This window comes from Notolepis coatsorum (genome assembly GCF_963971535.1).
Source record: "Notolepis coatsorum genome assembly, chromosome: 1".
NCBI lineage: Eukaryota > Metazoa > Chordata > Actinopteri > Aulopiformes > Paralepididae > Notolepis > Notolepis coatsorum.
Window position 1 is genome coordinate 253,220,554 of NC_140165.1, and position 23,240 is coordinate 253,243,793.

Consider the following 23,240-nt stretch of genomic DNA (forward strand, 5'->3'; position numbering starts at 1 on the left):
TGTTTAATCACTACTGATCACAGCCAAGGTGCTGTTTTAATCACTACTGATCACAGCCAAGGTGCTGTTTAATCACTACTGCTCACATGTGCTGTTTAATCACTACTGATCGCAGGTGCTGTTTAATCACTACTGATCACAGGTGCTGTTTAATCACTACTGATCACAGCCAAGGTGCTGTTTAATCACTACTGATCACAGGTGCTGTTTAATCACTACTGATCACAGCCAAGGTGCTGTTTAATCACTACTGATCACAGCCAAGGTGCTGTTTAATCACTACTGATCACAGCCAAGGTGCTGTTTAATCACTACTGATCACAGGTGCTGTTTAATCACTACTGATCACAGCCAAGGTGCTGTTTAATCACTACTGATCACAGCCAAGGTGCTGTTTAATCACTACTGATCACAGCCAAGGTGCTGTTTAATCACTACTGATCACAGGTGCTGTTTAATCACTACTGATCACAGGTGCTGTTTAATCACTACTGATCACAGGTGCTGTTTAATCACTACTGATCACAGCCAAGGTGCTGTTTAATCACTACTGATCACAGGTGCTGTTTAATCACTACTGATCACATGATCACAGCCAAGGTGCTGTTTAATCACTACTGATGACGGTGGGTGATAGTATCAACCAGCAGGGGGCAGCATGACGGTGGGTGATGGTATCAACCAGCAGGGGGCAGCATGACGGTGGCTGTACTTCCTCTTTAAGGTGCTTCTTCTCTCCCAGCAGGCAGCCAGTGTCCGGCCCCAGAGCCTCCGCAGGACGGTCAGTTTAACCCTGTCCAGACCGAATATTCCTACAAAGATCACATCCTGGTGACCTGTGACCCCGGATACAGACTGCTCAAGGTGGGGACTCATCGTGGTAGAATAGGGAGGCCTTGCACGGCATGTTTGTGTTGTTGTCTCTCTTCCAACATGGCTGCCTGTAACCACTGGTGTTACTGTTCCACTGTGACTTGTTGTTACATGGTGTTACTGTTCCACTGTGACTTGTTGTTACATGGTGTTACTGTTCCACTGTGACTTGTTGTTACATGGTGTTACTGTTCCACTGTGACTTGTTGTTACATGGTGTTACTGTTCCACTGTGACTTGTTGTTACATGGTGTTACTGTTCCACTGTGACGTGTTACATGGTGTTACTGTTCCACTGTGACGTGTTACATGGTGTTACTGTTCCACTGTGACTTGTTACATGGTGTTACTGTTCCACTGTGACTTGTTACATGGTGTTACTGTTCCACTGTGACTTGTTACATGGTGTTACTGTTCCACTGTGACTTGTTGTTACATGGTGTTACTGTCCCACTGTGACTTGTTGTTACATGGTGTTACTGTTCCACTGTGACTTGTTACATGGTGTTACTGTTCCTCTGTGACTTGTTACATGGTGTTACTGTTCCTCTGTGACTTGTTACATGGTGTTACTGTTCCACTGTGACTTGTTGTTACATGGTGTTACTGTTCCACTGTGACTTGTTGTTACATGGTGTTACTGTTCCACTGTGACTTGTTACATGGTGTTACTGTTCCACTGTGACTTGTTACATGGTGTTACTGTTCCTCTGTGACTTGTTACATGGTGTTACTGTTCCACTGTGACTTGTTGTTACATGGTGTTACTGTTCCACTGTGACTTGTTGTTACATGGTGTTACTGTTCCACTGTGACTTGTTGTTACATGGTGTTACTGTTCCACTGTGACTTGTTACATGGTGTTACTGTTCCAATGTGACTTGTTGTTACATGGTGTTACTGTTCCACTGTGACGTGTTACATGGTGTTACTGTTCCACTGTGACTTGTTACATGGTGTTACTGTTCCACTGTGACTTGTTACATGGTGTTACTGTTCCACTGTGACTTGTTACATGGTGTTACTGTTCCACTGTGACTTGTTACATGGTGTTACTGTTCCACTGTGACTTGTTGTTACATGGTGTTACTGTTCCACTGTGACTTGTTGTTACATGGTGTTACTGTCCCACTGTGACTTGTTGTTACATGGTGTTACTGTTCCACTGTGACTTGTTACATGGTGTTACTGTTCCACTGTGACTTGTTACATGGTGTTACTGTTCCACTGTGACTTGTTGTTACATGGTGTTACTGTTCCACTGTGACTTGTTACATGGTGTTACTGTTCCACTGTGACTTGTTGTTACATGGTGTTACTGTTCCACTGTGACTTGTTACATGGTGTTACTTTTCCACTGTGACTTGTTACATGGTGTTACTGTTCCACTGTGACTTGTTGTTACATGGTGTTACTGTTCCACTGTGACTTGTTACATGGTGTTACTGTTCCACTGTGACTTGTTGTTACATGGTGTTACTGTTCCACTGTGACTTGTTACATGGTGTCACTGTTCCACTGTGACTTGTTACATGGTGTTACTGTTCCACTGTGACTTGTTACATGGTGTTACTGTTCCACTGTGACTTGTCGTTACATGGTGTTACTGTTCCACTGTAACTTGTTGTTACATGGTGTTACTGTTCCACTGTGACTTGTTACATGGTGTTACTGTTCCACTGTGACTTGTTACATGGTGTTACTGTTCCACTGTGACTTGTTGTTACATGGTGTTACTGTTCCACTGTGACTTGTTGTTACATGGTGTTACTGTTCCACTGTGACTTGTTGTTACATGGTGTTACTGTTCCACTGTGACTTGTTACATGGTGTTACTGTTCCACTGTGACTTGTTGTTACATGGTGTTACTGTTCCACTGTGACTTGTTGTTACATGGTGTTACTGTTCCACTGTGACTTGTTACATGGTGTTACTGTTCCACTGTGACTTGTTACATGGTGTTACTGTTCCACTGTGACTTGTTGTTACATGGTGTTACTGTTCCACTGTGACTTGTTGTTACATGGTGTTACTGTTCCACTGTGACTTGTTACATGGTGTTACTGTTCCACTGTGACTTGTTACATGGTGTTACTGTTCCACTGTGACTTGTTGTTACATGGTGTTACTGTTCCACTGTGACTTGTTGTTACATGGTGTTACTGTTCCACTGTGACTTGTTACATGGTGTTACTGTTCCTCTGTGACTTGTTACATGGTGTTACTGTTCCACTGTGACTTGTTACATGGTGTTACTGTTCCACTGTGACTTGTTACATGGTGTTACTGTTCCACTGTGACTTGTTACATGGTGTTACTGTTCCACTGTGACTTGTTACATGGTGTTACTGTTCCACTGTGACTTGTTACATGGTGTTACTGTTCCACTGTGACCTGTTGTTACATAATGTTACTGTTCCACTGTGACTTGTTGTTACATGGTGTTACTGTTCCTCTGTGACTTGTTGTTACATGGTGTTACTGTTCCACTGTGACTTGTTACATGGTGTTACTGTTCCACTGTGACTTGTTACATGGTGTTACTGTTCCACTGTGACTTGTTACATGGTGTTACTGTTCCACTGTGACTTGTTACATGGTGTTACTGTTCCACTGTGACTTGTTACATGGTGTTACTGTTCCACTGTGACTTGTTGTTACATGGTGTTACTGTTCCACTGTGACTTGTTACATGGTGTTACTGTTCCACTGTGACTTGTTGTTACATGGTGTTACTGTTCCACTGTGACCTGTTGTTACATGATGTTACTGTTCCACTGTGACTTGTTGTTACATGGTGTTACTGTTCCTCTGTGACTTGTTGTTACATGGTGTTACTGTTCCTCTGTGACTTGGTGTTACATGGTGTTACTGTTCCACTGTGACTTGTTGTTACATGGTGTTACTGTTCCTCTGTGACTTGTTGTTACATGGTGTTACTGTTCCACTGTGACTTGTTGTTACATGGTGTTACTGTTCCACTGTGACTTGTTGTTACATGGTGTTACTGTTCCACTGTGACTTGTTGTTACATGGTGTTACTGTTCCACTGTGACTTGTTACATGGTGTTACTGTTCCACTGTGACTTGTTACATGGTGTTACTGTTCCTCTGTGACTTGTTACATGGTGTTACTGTTCCACTGTGACTTGTTGTTACATGGTGTTACTGTTCCACTGTGACTTGTTGGTACATGGTGTTACTGTTCCACTGTGACTTGTTGTTACATGGTGTTACTGTTCCACTGTGACTTGTTGTTACATGGTGTTACTGTTCCACTGTGACTTGTTGTTACATGGTGTTACTGTTCCGCTGTGACTTGTTACATGGTGTTACTGTTCCACTGTGACTTGTTGTTACATGGTGTTACTGTTCCGCTGTGACTTGTTCCATGGTGTTACTGTTCCTCTGTGACTTGTTGTTACATGGTGTTACTGTTCCACTGTGACTTGTTGTTACATGGTGTTACTGTTCCAATGTGACTTGTTGTTACATGGTGTTACTGTTCCACTGTGACTTGTTGTTACATGGTGTTACTGTTCCACTGTGACTTGTTACATGGTGTTACTGTTCCACTGTGACTTGTTACATGGTGTTACTGTTCCACTGTGACTTGTTACATGGTGTTACTGTTCCACTGTGACTTGTTGTTACATGGTGTTACTGTTCCACTGTGACTTGTTGTTACATGGTGTTACTGTTCCACTGTGACTTGTTGTTACATGGTGTTACTGTTCCACTGTGACTTGTTGTTACATGGTGTTACTGTTCCACTGTGACTTGTTGTTACATGGTGTTACTGTTCCGCTGTGACTTGTTACATGGTGTTACTGTTCCACTGTGACTTGTTATATGGTGTTACTGTTCCACTGTGACTTGTTGTTACATGATGTTACTGTTCCACTGTGACTTGTTACATGGTGTTACTGTTCCACTGTGACTTGTTGTTACATGATGTTACTGTTCCACTGTGACTTGTTGTTACATGGTGTTACTGTTCCACTGTGACTTGTTGTTACATGGTGTTACTGTTCCACTGTGACTTGTTACATGGTGTTACTGTTCCAATGTGACTTGTTACATGGTGTTACTGTTCCACTGTGACTTGTTGTTACATGATGTTACTGGTCCACTGTGACTTGTTACATGGTGTTACTGTTCCACTGTGACTTGTTGTTACATGGTGTTACTGTTCCACTGTGACTTGTTGTTACATGATGTTACTGTTCCACTGTGACTTGTTGTTACATGGTGTTACTGTTCCACTGTGACTTGTTACATGGTGTTACTGTTCCACTGTGACTTGTTGTTACATGATGTTACTGTTCCACTGTGACTTGTTACATGGTGTTACTGTTCCACTGTGACTTGTTGTTACATGATGTTACTGTTCCACTGTGACTTGTTGTTACATGGTGTTACTGTTCCACTGTGACTTGTTGTTACATGGTGTTACTGTTCCACTGTGACTTGTTACATGGTGTTACTGTTCCAATGTGACTTGTTACATGGTGTTACTGTTCCACTGTGACTTGTTGTTACATGATGTTACTGGTCCACTGTGACTTGTTACATGGTGTTACTGTTCCACTGTGACTTGTTGTTACATGGTGTTACTGTTCCACTGTGACTTGTTGTTACATGATGTTACTGTTCCACTGTGACTTGTTGTTACATGGTGTTACTGTTCCACTGTGACTTGTTACATGGTGTTACTGTTCCACTGTGACTTGTTGTTACATGATGTTACTGTTCCACTGTGACTTGTTACATGGTGTTACTGTTCCACTGTGACTTGTTACATGGTGTTACTGTTCCACTGTGACCTGTTGTTACATGATGTTACTGTTCCACTGTGACTTGTTGTTACATGGTGTTACTGTTCCTCTGTGACTTGTTGTTACATGGTGTTACTGTTCCTCTGTGACTTGTTGTTACATGGTGTTACTGTTCCACTGTGACTTGTTGTTACATGGTGTTACTGTTCCTCTGTGACTTGTTGTTACATGGTGTTACTGTTCCACTGTGACTTGTTGTTACATGGTGTTACTGTTCCACTGTGACTTGTTGTTACATGGTGTTACTGTTCCACTGTGACTTGTTACATGGTGTTACTGTTCCACTGTGACTTGTTACATGGTGTTACTGTTCCACTGTGACTTGTTGTTACATGGTGTTACTGTTCCACTGTGACTTGTTGTTACATGGTGTTACTGTTCCACTGTGACTTGTTGTTACATGGTGTTACTGTTCCACTGTGACTTGTTGTTACATGGTGTTACTGTTCCACTGTGACTTGTTACATGGTGTTACTGTTCTACTGTGACTTGTTGTTACATGGTGTTACTGTCCCACTGTGACTTGTTGTTACATGATGTTACTGTTCCACTGTGACTTGTTACATGGTGTTACTGTTCCACTGTGACTTGTTACATGGTGTTACTGTTCCACTGTGACTTGTTACATGGTGTTAATGTTCCACTGTGACTTGTTACATGGTGTTACTGTTCCACTGTGACTTGTTGTTACATGGTGTTACTGTTCCACTGTGACTTGTTACATGGTGTTACTGTTCCACTGTGACTTGTTGTTACATGGTGTTACTGTTCCACTGTGACTTGTTGTTACATGGTGTTACTGTTCCACTGTGACTTGTTACATGGTGTTACTGTTCCACTGTGACTTGTTGTTATATGGTGTTACTGTTCCACTGTGACTTGTTGTTACATTGTGTTACTGTTCCACTGTGACTTGTTGTTACATGGTGTTACTGTTCCACTGTGACTTGTTGTTACATGGTGTTACTGTTCCACTGTGACTTGTTACATGGTGTTACTGTTCCACTGTGACTTGTTGTTACATGGTGTTACTGTTCCACTGTGACTTGTTGTTACATGGTGTTACTGTTCCACTGTGACTTGTTGTTACATGGTGTTACTGCTCCACTGTGACTTGTTGTTACATGGTGTTACTGTTCCACTGTGACTTGTTACATGGTGTTACTGTTCCACTGTGACTTGTTACATGGTGTTACTGTTCCACTGTGACTTGTTGTTACATGGTGTTACTGTTCCACTGTGACTTGTTGTTACATGGTGTTACTGTTCCACTGTGACTTGTTGTTACATGGTGTTACTGTTCCACTGTGACTTGTTACATGGTGTTACTGTTCCACTGTGACTTGTTGTTACATGGTGTTACTGCTCCACTGTGACTTGTTACATGGTGTTACTGTTCCACTGTGACTTGTTGTTACATGGTGTTACTGTTCCACTGTGACTTGTTACATGGTGTTACTGTTCCACTGTGACTTGTTGTTACATGGTGTTACTGTTCCACTGTGACTTGTTACATGGTGTTACTGTTCCACTGTGACTTGTTACATGGTGTTACTGTTCCACTGTGACTTGTTGTTACATGGTGTTACTGTTCCACTGTGACTTGTTACATGGTGTTACTGTTCCACTGTGACTTGTTACATGGTGTTACTGTTCCACTGTGACTTGTTGTTACATGGTGTTACTGTTCCACTGTGACTTGTTGTTACATGGTGTTACTGTTCCACTGTGACTTGTTACATGGTGTTACTGTTCCACTGTGACTTGTTACATGGTGTTACTGTTCCACTGTGACGTGTTGTTACATGGTGTTACTGGTCCACTGACTTGTTACATGGTGTTACTGTTCCACTGTGACTTGTTACATGGTGTTACTGTTCCACTGTGACTTGTTGTTACATGGGGTTACTGTTCCACTGTGACTTGTTGTTACATGGTGTTACTGTTCCACTGTGACTTGTTACATGGTGTTACTGTTCCACTGTGACTTGTTGTTACATGGTGTTACTGTTCCACTGTGACTTGTTGTTACATGGTGTTACTGTTCCACTGTGACTTGTTGTTACATGGTGTTGCTGTTCCACTGTGACTTGTTACATGGTGTTACTGTTCCACTGTGACTTGTTACATGGTGTTACTGTTCCACTGTGACTTGTTACATGGTGTTACTGTTCCACTGTGACTTGTTGTTACATGGCGTTACTGTTCCACTGTGACTTGTTACATGGTGTTACTGTTCCACTGTGACTTGTTGTTACATGGTGTTACTGTTCCACTGTGACTTGTTGTTACATGGTGTTACTGTTCCACTGTGACTTGTTACATTGTGTTACTGTTCCACTGTGACTTGTTACATGGTGTTACTGTTCCACTGTGACTTGTTGTTACATGGTGTTACTGTTCCACTGTGACTTGTTACACGGTGTTACTGGTCCACTGTGACTTGTTACATGGTGTTACTGTTCCACTGTGACTTGTTGTTACATGGTGTTACTGTTCCACTGTGACTTGTTGTTACATGATGTTACTGTTCCACTGTGACTTGTTGTTACATGGTGTTACTGTTCCACTGTGACTTGTTACATGGTGTTACTGTTCCACTGTGACTTGTTGTTACATGATGTTACTGTTCCACTGTGACTTGTTACATGGTGTTACTGTTCCACTGTGACTTGTTACATGGTGTTACTGTTCCACTGTGACCTGTTGTTACATGATGTTACTGTTCCACTGTGACTTGTTGTTACATGGTGTTACTGTTCCTCTGTGACTTGTTGTTACATGGTGTTACTGTTCCTCTGTGACTTGTTGTTACATGGTGTTACTGTTCCACTGTGACTTGTTGTTACATGGTGTTACTGTTCCTCTGTGACTTGTTGTTACATGGTGTTACTGTTCCACTGTGACTTGTTGTTACATGGTGTTACTGTTCCACTGTGACTTGTTGTTACATGGTGTTACTGTTCCACTGTGACTTGTTGTTACATGGTGTTACTGTTCCACTGTGACTTGTTACATGGTGTTACTGTTCCACTGTGACTTGTTACATGGTGTTACTGTTCCACTGTGACTTGTTGTTACATGGTGTTACTGTTCCACTGTGACTTGTTGTTACATGGTGTTACTGTTCCACTGTGACTTGTTGTTACATGGTGTTACTGTTCCACTGTGACTTGTTGTTACATGGTGTTACTGTTCCACTGTGACTTGTTACATGATGTTACTGTTCTACTGTGACTTGTTGTTACATGGTGTTACTGTCCCACTGTGACTTGTTGTTACATGATGTTACTGTTCCACTGTGACTTGTTACATGGTGTTACTGTTCCACTGTGACTTGTTACATGGTGTTACTGTTCCACTGTGACTTGTTACATGGTGTTAATGTTCCACTGTGACTTGTTACATGGTGTTACTGTTCCACTGTGACTTGTTGTTACATGGTGTTACTGTTCCACTGTGACTTGTTACATGGTGTTACTGTTCCACTGTGACTTGTTGTTACATGGTGTTACTGTTCCACTGTGACTTGTTGTTACATGGTGTTACTGTTCCACTGTGACTTGTTACATGGTGTTACTGTTCCACTGTGACTTGTTGTTACATGGTGTTACTGTTCCACTGTGACTTGTTGTTACATTGTGTTACTGTTCCACTGTGACTTGTTGTTACATGGTGTTACTGTTCCACTGTGACTTGTTGTTACATGGTGTTACTGTTCCACTGTGACTTGTTACATGGTGTTACTGTTCCACTGTGACTTGTTGTTACATGGTGTTACTGTTCCACTGTGACTTGTTGTTACATGGTGTTACTGTTCCACTGTGACTTGTTGTTACATGGTGTTACTGCTCCACTGTGACTTGTTGTTACATGGTGTTACTGTTCCACTGTGACTTGTTACATGGTGTTACTGTTCCACTGTGACTTGTTACATGGTGTTACTGTTCCACTGTGACTTGTTGTTACATGGTGTTACTGTTCCACTGTGACTTGTTGTTACATGGTGTTACTGTTCCACTGTGACTTGTTGTTACATGGTGTTACTGTTCCACTGTGACTTGTTACATGGTGTTACTGTTCCACTGTGACTTGTTGTTACATGGTGTTACTGCTCCACTGTGACTTGTTACATGGTGTTACTGTTCCACTGTGACTTGTTGTTACATGGTGTTACTGTTCCACTGTGACTTGTTACATGGTGTTACTGTTCCACTGTGACTTGTTGTTACATGGTGTTACTGTTCCACTGTGACTTGTTACATGGTGTTACTGTTCCACTGTGACTTGTTACATGGTGTTACTGTTCCACTGTGACTTGTTGTTACATGGTGTTACTGTTCCACTGTGACTTGTTACACGGTGTTACTGTTCCACTGTGACTTGTTACATGGTGTTACTGTTCCACTGTGACTTGTTGTTACATGGTGTTACTGTTCCACTGTGACTTGTTGTTACATGGTGTTACTGTTCCACTGTGACTTGTTACATGGTGTTACTGTTCCACTGTGACTTGTTACATGGTGTTACTGTTCCACTGTGACGTGTTGTTACATGGTGTTACTGGTCCACTGACTTGTTACATGGTGTTACTGTTCCACTGTGACTTGTTACATGGTGTTACTGTTCCACTGTGACTTGTTGTTACATGGGGTTACTGTTCCACTGTGACTTGTTGTTACATGGTGTTACTGTTCCACTGTGACTTGTTACATGGTGTTACTGTTCCACTGTGACTTGTTGTTACATGGTGTTACTGTTCCACTGTGACTTGTTGTTACATGGTGTTACTGTTCCACTGTGACTTGTTGTTACATGGTGTTGCTGTTCCACTGTGACTTGTTACATGGTGTTACTGTTCCACTGTGACTTGTTACATGGTGTTACTGTTCCACTGTGACTTGTTACATGGTGTTACTGTTCCACTGTGACTTGTTGTTACATGGCGTTACTGTTCCACTGTGACTTGTTACATGGTGTTACTGTTCCACTGTGACTTGTTGTTACATGGTGTTACTGTTCCACTGTGACTTGTTGTTACATGGTGTTACTGTTCCACTGTGACTTGTTACATTGTGTTACTGTTCCACTGTGACTTGTTACATGGTGTTACTGTTCCACTGTGACTTGTTGTTACATGGTGTTACTGTTCCACTGTGACTTGTTACACGGTGTTACTGTTCCACTGTGACTTGTTACACGGTGTTACTGTTCCACTGTGACTTGTTGTTACATGGTGTTACTGTTCCACTGTGACTTGTTACATGGTGTTACTGTTCTACTGTGACTTGTTACATGGTGTTACTGTTCCACTGTGACTTGTTACATGGTGTTACTGTTCCACTGTGACTTGTTGTTACATGGTGTTACTGGTCCACTGTGACTTGTTGTTACATGGTGTTACTGTTCCACTGTGACTTGTTGTTACATGGTGTTACTGTTCCACTGTGACTTGTTGTTACATGGTGTTACTGTTCCACTGTGACTTGTTGTTACATGGTGTTACTGTTCCACTGTGACTTGTTACATGGTGTTACTGTTCCACTGTGACTTGTTGTTACATGGTGTTACTGTTCCACTGTGACTTGTTGTTACATGGTGTTACTGTTCCACTGTGACTTGTTGTTACATGGTGTTACTGTTCCACTGTGACTTGTTGTTACATGGTGTTACTGTTCCACTGTGACTTGTTACATGGTGTTACTGTTCCACTGTGACTTGTTGTTACATGGTGTTACTGTTCCACTGTGACTTGATACATGGTGTTACTGTTCCACTGTGACTTGTTGTTACATGGTGTTACTGTTCCTCTGTGACTTGTTACATGGTGTTACTGTTCTACTGTGACTTGTTGTTACATGGTGTTACTGTTCCACTGTGACTTGTTGTTACATGCTGTTACTGTTCCTCTGTGACTTGTTACATGGTGTTACTGTTCCACTGTGACTTGTTGTTACATGGTGTTACTGTTCCACTGTGACTTGTTACACAGTGTTACTGTTCCACTGTGACTTGTTGTTACATGGTGTTACTGTTCCACTGTGACTTGTTACATGGTGTTACTGTTCCACTGTGACTTGTTGTTACATGGTGTTACTGTTCCACTGTGACTTGTTGTTACATGGTGTTACTGTTCCACTGTGACTTGTTACATGGTGTTACTGTTCCACTGTGACTTGTTACATGGTGTTACTGTTCCACTGTGACTTGTTGTTACATGGTGTTACTGTTCCACTGTGACGTGTTGTTACATGGTGTTACTGTTCCTCTGTGACTTGTTACATTGTGTTACTGTTCCACTGTGACTTGTTGTTACATGGTGTTACTGTTCCACTGTGACTTGTTGTTACATGGTGTTACTGTTCCACTGTGACTTGTTACATGGTGTCACTGTTCCACTGTGACTTGTTACATGGTGTTACTGTTCCACTGTGACTTGTTACATGGTGTTACTGTTCCACTGTGACTTGTTGTTATATGGTGTTACTGTTCCACTGTGACTTGTTACATGGTGTTACTGTTCCACTGTGACTTGTTACATGGTGTTACTGTTCCACTGTGACTTGTTGTTACATGGTGTTACTGTTCCACTGTGACTTGTTACATGGTGTTACTGTTCCACTGTGACTTGTTACATGGTGTTACTGTTCCACTGTGACGTGTTACATGGTGTTACTGTTCCACTGTGACTTGTTACATGGTGTTACTGTTCCACTGTGACTTGTTACATGGTGTTACTGTTCCACTGTGACTTGTTGTTACATGGTGTTACTGTTCCACTGTGACTTGTTACATGGTGTTACTGTTCCACTGTGACTTGTTACATGGTGTTACTGTTCCACTGTGACTTGTTGTTACATGGTGTTACTGTTCCACTGTGACTTGTTACATGGTGTTACTGTTCCACTGTGACTTGTTACATGGTGTTACTGTTCCACTGTGACTTGTTGTTACATGGTGTTACTGTTCCACTATGACTTGTTACATGGTGTTACTGTTCTACTGTGACTTGTTACATGGTGTTACTGTTCCACTGTGACTTGTTACATGGTGTTACTGTTCCACTGTGACTTGTTGTTACATGGTGTTACTGTTCCACTGTGACTTGTTGTTACATGGTGTTACTGTTCCACTGTGACTTGTTACATGGTGTTACTGTTCCACTGTGACTTGTTACATGGTGTTACTGTTCCTCTGTGACTTGTTGTTACATGGTGTTACTGTTCCTCTGTGACTTGTTGTTACATGGTGTTACTGTTCCACTGTGACTTGTTACATGGTGTTACTGTTCCACTGTGACTTGTTACATGGTGTTACTGTTCCACTGTGACTTGTTGTCACATGGTGTTACTGTTCCACTGTGACTTGTTGTTACATGGTGTTACTGTTCCACTGTGACTTGTTACATGGTGTTACTGTTCCACTGTGACTTGTTACATGGTGTTACTGTTCCACTGTGACTTGTTACATGGTGTTACTGTTCCACTGTGACTTGTTACATGGTGTTACTGTTCCACTGTGACTTGTTGTTACATGGTGTTACTGTTCCACTATGACTTGTTACATGGTGTTACTGTTCTACTGTGACTTGTTACATGGTGTTACTGTTCCACTGTGACTTGTTACATGGTGTTACTGTTCCACTGTGACTTGTTGTTACATGGTGTTACTGTTCCACTGTGACTTGTTGTTACATGGTGTTACTGTTCCACTGTGACTTGTTACATGGTGTTACTGTTCCACTGTGACTTGTTACATGGTGTTACTGTTCCTCTGTGACTTGTTGTTACATGGTGTTACTGTTCCTCTGTGACTTGTTGTTACATGGTGTTACTGTTCCACTGTGACTTGTTACATGGTGTTACTGTTCCACTGTGACTTGTTACATGGTGTTACTGTTCCACTGTGACTTGTTGTTACATGGTGTTACTGTTCCACTGTGACTTGTTGTTACATGGTGTTACTGTTCCACTGTGACTTGTTACATGGTGTTACTGTTCCACTGTGACTTGTTACATGGTGTTACTGTTCCACTGTGACTTGTTACATGGTGTTACTGTTCCACTGTGACTTGTTACATGGTGTTACTGTTCCACTGTGACTTGTTGTTACATACTCTGATACCTGTCAGTTAGTGGACTATTCCATCGTGTCTTTCAGGTTGGTTAGTTAGTTAGTGGACTATTCCATCATGTCTTGGGGGGTGCGTATTGGATGGGGATGTGGTAGGGATTGATGTGTGGGTGTTTTGGGCGGACTGACTGTTCTGGGGGATTCACATGCCTTTGAGCGACATTGTACTTTTGTACTTATTTTATGCCATTATTAAGTCTGCACGTTTACATTGCACTACTTTTATTGTCTTGTATACCTATTATGTCTGCAATTTATGCATTGTTTTTTTATTCTGTCAATTTGTGTGCTGATTTTAGGCCTATGTTAATTTTATACTATAGCCTATAGATAGTTGTTCATATTTATTATTGTTATATTGTAGAATTGTGTGCATTGACATGTCTGTAAAGTCTCAACGACATTGAAAATGAGGGGATCATCCCTATGTTCCCCGGGTCCTATGTTCCCCGGGTTCTATGTTCCCCGCTTTGATTGATTAATAGATTGAAAATTTTATAAGTTTTTATTATTTTATTAATTACTGTTGTGAAGGGCCAGATTAAACCGAATATATATATTTATTTATATATATATATTTAATTGTATTTGTATATTCTCTAATATTCCCTGATATCCCTTGTATATTCCTTGTACAATATGCATTGAATATCCATTCTAGCCTACTGAACATCCCATAATAGTCTCCATTCTACTATTGGTCGAGACCTTGGTGCCAGGCTGCCATACCCCCCAGACCCAGTTCAAACGTACCGCTCAACATGTACGAACAAGTCCTAGTTCCGCGTAGGAATCTGGCTACCGCACCACTAACGGTACTATTTGTTCATAGTGCGTATATATACTGCGCTACTAAAGTAGGACTTCCTTTTCAGTCCAGTTTCTTACCCTCCAATAGAGTGACAGACGTAAAGCCTCCCCGCGACGCCACGTGTGGGAGTAAGGCCAAGTTCGGCCTACCATCGGTATTGAGACATCGTGTATATTAATATTTGAATAGTCATATTTGGCACTATATCGTCGAGTTGGACGTAGTCTATTAAGCTAATAATAGTCTATTCATATGTAGTGCTTCGTGCGGTGAGAATACTATCGTAGTCAGTACCCCATCGTTTCGGGCAGAGAACTGGCTGCTTATCCAGGATGATCGACCCCATGTGAGACTGCATCCGAGGAGCCCCAGAGCCGACGAGCGAGTGGACCTGTATACCGGATTATTCTACCGACGACAGCCCGCCTTCCCAGGCACGGATTATGCTTTGTGTACAGTGATTATTCCATGGATAAAGACCCCCGACACTGCCGTGTGTTGGAACCCCCCCCCCTGGAGAGGACGCAAGGTGAGGAGACGCTCTGCAAGACGAGGTCGCTTCACGTCTCTCCCCCGTGGACCGGAGAGAGCCGGCTCACAGAGAGTCCACCTGCTTTCATCTGTGGTCCAAGGATCGCTGGCGCACCGAGCTGCACAACTGTGGGTTCACCCAGGATACCCTTGGCCGGATGAGGCAGCCAGACTCTACCCCCCCCCCCTCCTACTCCTGTTGTCTTACAAGCGACCGGATTACCCCCCTTAGTGTATCCAGTCTTATAATCATTAAAGTATCATTGCTGTTATTCCTTAACTATTCCAGGTCGTATATTTACCGCCTGCGCCACCAGAGATTGGACATTCTCTATTGATATACCAACGAATACTCTTTGCCATAAAAGTGCATACTATTTCAATTCATAAATGTAATTAAGTGATTAAGTGCTTGCTCTACACACCATTGCTGTGTAGTAATAAACGCATACTTCGACTTCGTACATTTGTGTTGGATCCGTTTCATCTACGTGAGAGTGTTTATCATAATATATTTATGCCGAGTACTGGGTGGCCGAATATAAAGTACAAAGGTAGTGGTAGTAAGTATCATATCTAGTAATACAGTCAGGGAATTGTACCCCTCAGTTACAATTGGTCCTTCGAGCCGGATGGTAATTAGTGTAATATTAATATAGTGTTATTAATATCGAAATGGCCTATGATGAACACTCCACGAAACGATCCTCCTAACCAACGCCCGCAGCGCGAACGACGGCTCCCTCAGTACTTAGAGTCTTACGCTGTCAGTCAACAACCTAGTCTTCTACTAACAGTAAACGCGGTAAAACTAGAAAGTAAAAGTATGTCTAACCCCAACGCCCAGACTACCCCGACCATAGAGGCCCCTACGGGTTCTAATGTAACTGACCAAGTTCACGGTGGGGACCAGTGGGAACCAGACATGACTTCACACCCCGCCAGTACTGAAGAAGTAGTCCCCGATGAGTCCCGGGAGGAATACAACGCTACCGAGAGAGAACTCGGCACGGAAGAAGACGGGGAGAGCACCGTGGAGATAGAGCTCCAAGGCTCCGCAAGGAGTACCCCGAGGGAAGGCTCCCCTATACAACCGCCTTCTCCCAGCGAGGCAGAGAGGACCCTACAGCAGGCCTTCCTCATCAGCCTGAACGCCGCTGCTGAACGCGACCGACTGCAGATCCAGCAGCGGAGCGAAGAAGAGCATATACGTCTAGAAATAAGACGCATTCAGAGGGAAGAGAATGTGGCCCGAGACCGAGCAGACAGCCAGCGAGCAGCTGCTGGTGCTCTACGGGACGCAGAGCGCGACAGACAGCAAGCGCAACTAATAGAACAGCTGATCAGACGGACAACACCCTCTCCCTCCGCCAGAGGCTCCAGGAACTCGTCTAGACACACCTCCAGGGCGGCATCCCCTAGCCGAGTAAACAACCCTGAACTTGACCAACAGACGAGGTCTATACCCCCCACAGACCACCTCCCCCCACCGGTCCAAGCGAGACCTAGCAACCGGGAAGGAGCAGCATATCCTGTGGAGAGGCTAAACCAGAGACTACAAGCACTGGATGACCTAACTGAAGACGAAGAGGAAGAGGAGGAGAACCACGCCCGACGACAGCACAGTACTCTACCGGACCAGGAGGTCCGGTACAGCCCAGGCTATACTCCCGCGGAGCTGCGCTACAGACCCCCGACTCTATACCCGGGTGAGCACGACGCACGACCCGCACCGAGGAACAGCACCTGGACAAGCGGGCCATGGTACACTGCCGGTACCAGCCCATACCAAGGAGCGGGAGGAGACTCGCCTAGGAGGCCTCTCCCCCAACGCTCGCCGATGTATCCACAGTCAGCGTCATACATTGGCCCGCCTATGGTACCCGACTTCACCCAAGAGAACCGGGCCCAGTATACAGAACTCCGCATGTGTCTGGAGACCATGTTGGTGGATGTATTGGATGAACGCCATAAATACGCCATCCTACTGAAGCACTTAAAGGTACCCCGCGCACATAATATAGCGCTCGCCTACGCGACTTCCACCACCCCATACACAGCAGCGCTGGTAGCATTGGACCAGAGGTATGGGCGCATATGGGATTACGTGATCCAGGAGATCCGACACATCGACCGCTTACCCCCAGCAATAGACAATCGAGCACTGGACGACCTGTCCATCAGAGTGCAGTCCCTGGTAGGGATGTTGGGAGCGCAGAGAGAGAAGGGGAGGCATGAACTTTACGCCAACTCAAATGTGGAAAGGATCTTGGAGAAGCTGCCGCCCGCTCGACAGGAGCGTTTTAGGCGGCAGAGAGACCACCGAGACCCGAATGGCCCCGAACCGAACCTCCTCGATCTAGCAGACTTCCTGGCGAGAGAAGTCAGCAGCCTACGGCTAGATACATTCGGACGGAGCACCCCTGGCTCCAGAGAAGGAACCAGACGACTAAATGATGGAAGAAGATCGGTGACTGTGATGCACCAATCGGAGTCAGTACCGAGCAGCAGGAGCCACAGTACCCCCTCCAGAACGGAGAAGTGGAAGATAGTGTGCCCCTACTGTGAGAAAGAACACTGGCTAGCGCAATGTGACTCCTTCCCCAAGCTGAACGCGGAGGAAGCAAGTCAATGGATAAAGTCCAACAAGCGCTGTTTTCGCTGTGCGCGCTCACACATGGCAGCGGAATGCCGCTTAAAGAAAAGGTGCACCAAGTGCGATGGAGCCCATCTGGACATACTTCACGATAGTAACAGACGCCGCCCTTCACCCACACCATCCAGCAGCAAAGCGAGCGTCATGTACATCGATCCCGCCAGCAGCAGTGGAGCCCGAGTACTCCTAAAAGTAGTGCGTGTGACACTAAGCTACCAGAATAAAGTCCTGGACACTTACGCCGTCCTCGATGACGGGTCAGAGAAGACCCTTCTGCTCGCCTCCGCTGCGGCCCAGCTAGGGCTGCGGGGAAGCGAAACCCAAATGACAATTCGGACAATAAGACGAGATTTGAAGACGATAAAGGGCGAGAATGTCTCATTCTCTATCGCAGCAAGCGGCCAGCCTGAGCGACGGTACCAGATTACAGACGCTTTCACCAGCCAAGAAATAGGACTGTCGCGGTACACATACCCCGTCGCCAAGCTGATGGAGAAATATGCACATCTGCGCAAGTTACCGATCCCGCTCATAGACCATGCTATGCCGACCCTGTTGATAGGCTCCGACCATGCAGACCTCATTGTCCCGATAGACCGGGTTCATACCGGACCCCGAGGCTGTCCTGCAGCAGTCGAGACCCGTTTGGGATGGACTCTCCAAGGCCCGCTCGCCAAATCTCTCAACCGAAGTACAGCCACTAGATGTCTCCACTCCCGAGTCACAGAGGGAGAAACCGCACTCCTGCAACACGTAGAGCGGCTATGGACCTTGGAACAAATGCCCTTTAAGAACGGAAAGAAAGACATTCGCTCTAAAGATGACATTTACGCCATTCACCTCCTCGAGACAGGGACCAAGAGAGTCCCGGTCAACGGCGTGTTGAGATACGCCACGCCACTCCTGCGGCGAGAAGGAATGCCTACTTTCCACGCCAAGACAGACGCCACAGAACGGTACCTGCTGAACACGGAGCGGCGCTTAGCCAAGAACCCCGCCCAAGAGAGTGTATACCGCGCCGAGATTGAGAAACTCATCACAGCGGGACACGTCACAAAGATGGACATTAAAGAGGCTGACCAGACCACTGAATCGTGGTACGTGCCTCACCACAAGGTCCATCACAACGGTAAAGACCGCATAGTATTTAACTGCAGCTACCAGATCGGATCCCAAAATCTGAATAAAGAGTTACTGCCCGGTCCCACACTCGGCCCCTCCCTACTCGGCGTTCTACTCCGCTTCCGCCAGGAAAAGGTGGCCATCAGCGGGGACATTAAAGGAATGTTCCTGCAGGTGAGATTAGTAGAGGAGGACAAGCCCCTGTTACGGTTCCTATGGAGAGAGAAGCCAGGAGATGAGCACCCAGCCATCTACCAATGGGAAGTCCTCCCCTTCGGAACGACGTGCAGCCCCTGCTGTGCTACATTTGCACTACAGAAACATGTAGCAGAGGACCCAGCAGCGGACGAAGAGGTCCGACACAGCGTAAAGAACAGCTTCTACGTAGACAACTGTCTACAAAGCCTTTTAACCCAGGAAGAAGCCGAGGCTCTCCTGATTAAACTCCGCACCTCATTGATCAAAGGCGGCTTTGATCTCAGGCAGTGGGCCAGCAGCGATCCGCAAGTACTGCGCAGCCTCTCCTCCGAGGACAAGGCAGCCAGCAGCGAGACCTGGATGGCTACAATCCCGGGAGAAGCCCAGGAGATGACCCTGGGATTGGTGTGGCGATTCAAAACAGATTCGCTTCACTACAGACACAAGCCCCTGACTACGGAGCAGGGAAGGCCGGCGGCGGCGCCGACCACCAGACGGAGTGTGTACACAACACTCGCCCGACAATATGACCCGCTAGGATGTATTCTACCGTACACCACCAGGGCAAAAATGATTGTACGAGCATTGTGGGACAAGGACCAGGGCTGGGACGACCCCATTCCCGCACACCTTGCATCCACCAGGAGAGAGTGGGAGATGGAGCTCCACTCACTCCCAGGCGTTAATATGCGCCGAAGCTACTTCCCACCCACGGTGAGGCCAGAGACATGTAAAATGGACTTACACGTCTTCAGTGACGCCTCAGAGGTCGCATACGGATCAGTAGCCTACTTGCGGGCCCAAGAAGAGGGGGGAGAGATCTACACAGCATTTGTCCTCGCCCGCTCGAGAATAGCCCCACGCAAGCAACAATCTATCCCACGCCTAGAGCTCTGCGCAGCCCTAGCCGGAGCGCACCTAGCCACGCTCATCCAACGTGAGCTCACCATACCGGTGTCTAGAACAATCCTGTGGTCAGATTCCACAACAGTACTCGCCTGGATCAAATCGGACTCATGCAAGTACAAAGTCTTCGTGGGAGTCAGAGTCACCGAGATTCAAGACTTAACCGAAGAGTTAACCGGAGAAACAGAGTGGCGCTACGTTGATACAAAACAGAACCCAGCTGACGTCATCACCCGGGGAATGCCCCTAGATGACCTCACCCGTCGCAATGTCTACAGTGACGGCCCAGCATTCCTAAAGCTCCCGGAAGGAGAGTGGCCCACGCCTATCCCGAGGGAAGCCAGTCAGGAGGAGGCTGAGAATAAGAAGCCTGTGTTCTGTGGATTGAGCACTGTTATCTCCGCAGACCCCAACATAGATGATTGCACTACCATAGAGAGTGCACAACAAAGGACATTCCTGCGGCACCACCCGGAGTGTAAGTCCCCCGCTGAAATGTCAGCAGCTAACTACGAGGAAGCAGAATTGCTTCTACTGCAGCGAGCCCAGAGAGACTCGTTCCCCGACGAATTGGCCTGTCTACAGGGAGGAAAGCCCGTCCCATCCGACAGCAGATTAATTCATCTGGCCCCCGAGAGCGACGCTCATACCCTCATCAGAGTGGGTGGTCGCCTACGCAGAGCCCCCAATCTACCGGATGACCTTAAATACCCGATCGTATTGAACAGCCGACACAAGGTCACAGAGCTGATTATAAAGAAATACGATGAGGATGTACATCACGCAGGAGCAGAAACAGTCCTCACGGAGATTGAGGGAGTATTGAACTCTAAGCCCCTCGGCTACGTCTCCAGCGATGTGGCGGATATCGACCCAGTTACCCCCAACACACTCCTGATGGGGCGGCTAGATCCCGCGTTACCCCAGACAATGTACCGGCCTGAAGAAGCGAACGGCCGACGAATGTGGAGGTACAGCCAAGTATTAGCCGACAAGTTTTGGAGCAGTTTCCTACTGCACTACCTACCGTCTCTACAGACCCGCCAGAAGTGGGTAAAGGAGAGAGACAATTTGACAGAAGGAACGGTCGTCATGATTATTGATCAATCACTGCCCAGAGCTATGTGGCCGGCCGGCCGCGTAAGCAAAGTGATCACCGGTGCCGACGGCAAGGTCCGAGCAGCTGAAGTGCTTGTCCAGGGTCGCACTTACACCCGTCCCGTGGCGAGGCTCATAGAACTGCCCCGACTCCCAGACACAATCGATGATGACCATGACCCTATAACCCTATGACTTTGTGAAGTTGACTGACCCCTACAGCAAACCCTTATGTGTAAATAGACAACGCGATTAATCTGTCTCTGCTTAACTGATTAGGTCTGGGACCAATCAGGGGGTGGCTGTTGTGAAGGGCCAGATTAAACCGAATATATATATTTATTTATATATATATATTTAATTGTATTTGTATATTCTCTAATATTCCCTGATATCCCTTGTATATTCCTTGTACAATATGCATTGAATATCCATTCTAGCCTACTGAACATCCCATAATAGTCTCCATTCTACTATTGGTCGAGACCTTGGTGCCAGGCTGCCATACCCCCCAGACCCAGTTCAAACGTACCGCTCAACATGTACGAACAAGTCCTAGTTCCGCGTAGGAATCTGGCTACCGCACCACTAACGGTACTATTTGTTCATAGTGCGTATATATACTGCGCTACTAAAGTAGGACTTCCTTTTCAGTCCAGTTTCTTACCCTCCAATAGAGTGACAGACGTAAAGCCTCCCCGCGACGCCACGTGTGGGAGTAAGGCCAAGTTCGGCCTACCATCGGTATTGAGACATTGTGTATATTAATATTTGAATAGTCATATTTGGCACTATATCGTCGAGTTGGACGTAGTCTATTAAGCTAATAATAGTCTATTCATATGTAGTGCTTCGTGCGGTGAGAATACTATCGTAGTCAGTACCCCATCGTTTCGGGCAGAGAACTGGCTGCTTATCCAGGATGATCGACCCCATGTGAGACTGCATCCGAGGAGCCCCAGAGCCGACGAGCGAGTGGACCTGTATACCGGATTATTCTACCGACGACAGCCCGCCTTCCCAGGCACGGATTATGCTTTGTGTACAGTGATTATTCCATGGATAAAGACCCCCGACACTGCCGTGTGTTGGAACCCCCCCCCCTGGAGAGGACGCAAGGTGAGGAGACGCTCTGCAAGACGAGGTCGCTTCACGTCTCTCCCCCGTGGACCGGAGAGAGCCGGCTCACAGAGAGTCCACCTGCTTTCATCTGTGGTCCAAGGATCGCTGGCGCACCGAGCTGCACAACTGTGGGTTCACCCAGGATACCCTTGGCCGGACGAGGCAGCCAGACTCTACCCCCCCCCCCCCTCCTACTCCTGTTGTCTTACAAGCGACCGGATTACCCCCCTTAGTGTATCCAGTCTTATAATCATTAAAGTATCATTGCTGTTATTCCTTAACTATTCCAGGTCGTATATTTACCGCCTGCGCCACCAGAGATTGGACATTCTCTATTGATATACCAACGAATACTCTTTGCCATAAAAGTGCATACTATTTCAATTCATAAATGTAATTAAGTGATTAAGTGCTTGCTCTACACACCATTGCTGTGTAGTAATAAACGCATACTTCGACTTCGTACATTTGTGTTGGATCCGTTTCATCTACGTGAGAGTGTTTATCATAATATATTTATGCCGAGTACTGGGTGGCCGAATATAAAGTACAAAGGTAGTGGTAGTAAGTATCATATCTAGTAATACAGTCAGGGAATTGTACCCCTCAGTTACAATTACCTTGTTTCGAACGGTTAAGCTTAGGCCCTCTTTCATACTGGTTAAGGTTAGAGTTTGGAATCAGGGCTGGTGGTCTAAAGTTTTCAATCAATCAATCAATCAAAGCGGGGAACATAGAACCCAGGGAACATAGGACCCGGGGAACATAGACATGCTCCCAAAATGAGGGTGACCTCAATTGTCTTTTCGAGTATAAATAAAGGTTGATGATGTCTTTCAGGTTAGGTAGTGGACTATTCCATCATATCTGTCAAGTTAGTTAGTTAGTGGACTATTCCATCATATCTTTCCACCTGGTCTGTCATCAGAAGGTCTCTGCTGCCCCCTAGTG

The 23,240-nt window shown here is 45.5% G+C and overlaps 1 protein-coding gene across 1 annotated transcript in view; it reads left to right on the forward strand.

Annotated features, from left to right (window-relative positions):
- masp1 (MBL associated serine protease 1) overlaps nt 1-23,240 on the forward strand; it is a gene marked incomplete at its 3' end in the record, with an annotated part of 150,795 nt that overhangs the window by 94,690 nt on the left and 32,865 nt on the right. The gene's annotated exons all lie outside the window — the stretch shown is intronic.